The sequence below is a fragment of the Egretta garzetta genome, unplaced genomic scaffold (assembly GCF_000687185.1).
Source record: "Egretta garzetta isolate BGI_Z169 unplaced genomic scaffold, ASM68718v1 scaffold341, whole genome shotgun sequence".
NCBI lineage: Eukaryota > Metazoa > Chordata > Aves > Pelecaniformes > Ardeidae > Egretta > Egretta garzetta.
This window is the reverse complement of record NW_009258546.1, coordinates 389,157-389,613: the sequence shown is the minus strand read 5'-3', so window position 1 is coordinate 389,613 and position 457 is coordinate 389,157. Positions and strand designations below refer to the sequence as shown.

The 457-nt window shown below is 61.1% G+C and overlaps 1 protein-coding gene across 2 annotated transcripts in view; it reads right to left on the bottom strand.

The window, feature by feature from the left end:
- PBX3 (PBX homeobox 3) overlaps nucleotides 1-457 on the bottom strand; it is a 136,913-nt gene that overhangs the window by 18,248 nt on the left and 118,208 nt on the right. The window lies entirely within an intron of this gene.

Genomic DNA, 457 nt, shown 5'->3' with positions numbered 1-457 from the left:
CTGCCCCTGCTCAGCTCAGGAAACCACCGGCTGATGAGGTTCGCTGAGCTGATGAGGCTCAGGGTTTACAAGCTTTATTAGGACGCCTCTGGGAGGGGAAGATGTAGACATCGCTTGAGGTTTGTGTGGGCCAGGGGTCTTGTGCCATTCTTCCCTCCCCCATCTCCTTCAATGCCGTTGTTCATTGCAAAATCAGAAAAGAGAGGAGGCAGAGCGGTCTCCTCCGCGGATTACAGGGAAACCAGGGTGGAGCCCCCCCCCCCCACGGGCAGGCGCCACGCCGTGCCCAGCACCAGGCCGGCACCACGTGGCAAATGTTCCCGGTGCCCCCGGCATGGCCAATGTGGCGGGTCACCAGGTCCCAGGGGTGAGCATAAACCTGCAGGTCTCTGCAGCACGCTCTCCGCTCCAAAGCCACCTGAATTTCCGTATTTCCTACCCGTAGCGGCAGCGCCCG